This window comes from Pygoscelis adeliae, unplaced genomic scaffold (assembly GCF_000699105.1).
Source record: "Pygoscelis adeliae isolate BGI_AS28 unplaced genomic scaffold, ASM69910v1 Scaffold75, whole genome shotgun sequence".
NCBI lineage: Eukaryota > Metazoa > Chordata > Aves > Sphenisciformes > Spheniscidae > Pygoscelis > Pygoscelis adeliae.
In genome coordinates, this window is record NW_008824772.1 from 601,742 (window position 1) to 602,724 (window position 983).

The 983-nt window shown below is 45.1% G+C and overlaps 1 protein-coding gene across 1 annotated transcript in view; it reads right to left on the reverse strand.

The window, feature by feature from the left end:
• MAP2K6 (mitogen-activated protein kinase kinase 6) overlaps positions 1-983 on the reverse strand; it is a 54,575-nt gene that overhangs the window by 13,340 nt on the left and 40,252 nt on the right. The gene's annotated exons all lie outside the window — the stretch shown is intronic.

Below are 983 nucleotides of genomic sequence, written 5' to 3' on the forward strand. Positions count from 1 at the left end.
AGTGAATCCAACCCCTTTGCAACGACTGAGTCTGGTTATAGCACAAAACACCCTGTGCCAGGTGGGATGTGCTCCATGCAACGTGCAGACCACCGGGGAGGAGTCCTGCAGTAGTTTCATGCTCCACTTCACCTGGGGAAGTGGGTTTTAAAATGAAATTAAGCATCCGTATCAGTTTTCCTGATGCTCAAGATAGCATAGAGTCATATTTTCCATGAGAAACCTCAATTCCACAGGAAAGCAAGGGAGAAGTCTTGCTCTAAATGACAAGTCCAATCCAGTACCGCAACTTAATGCCGTAAGAGAGAGAGGAGGGAGAAAAAAAACCCAACAAAACAGCAACCCTCAACCACAGGACCTCACAACATTCATGTCAGCCATAAAATACCACAGCATTGAGATACTCTGGAGAGGTGATCCAAGAACCTAATTCAATAGAAATGCACTCGCTTGCCAATGGGTATTAATGCTGCAACAGACAGAGCTGCTCCGGTGAACCTTTTTGATAAAAGGCCATTTGGCAAACTTCAGAAATTTGCTTAAAATATAGATGTATTTATTCAATAATAATTAAAAGAAAAGGGAAAAAAAAAGCCATAAACCTCGGGCCTCCCTTTGTCTGAAACCAGTATTTGGGCAAACTGTGTGTAAATCAGATCTATATATAGTTTAATTGCATTACAGGGCCCAGCAAGAAATGCCACAGGAATTATTCATTGCTTACAACTCACGTTCAAAAGGTACATGGATTTCCAGCATGTCTTGCAGCTAGAGAGCACCTTAAAGCCTGGCACCTTCACACCACAGAGGTCCCAACACCTCCAAGCAGACAGCGTGAGGTAGTGATGAGGCAGACTCCCTGCATGGCATAACGCACCTCCTACAAGTTATGGGGCAGGAGACACCAATGCCTGAGGAAATTCTGCAGCAGTTTCCACCCTTAACCCAGAAGACCTTGCCAGTGGCACAGGACAGGGGTGGGC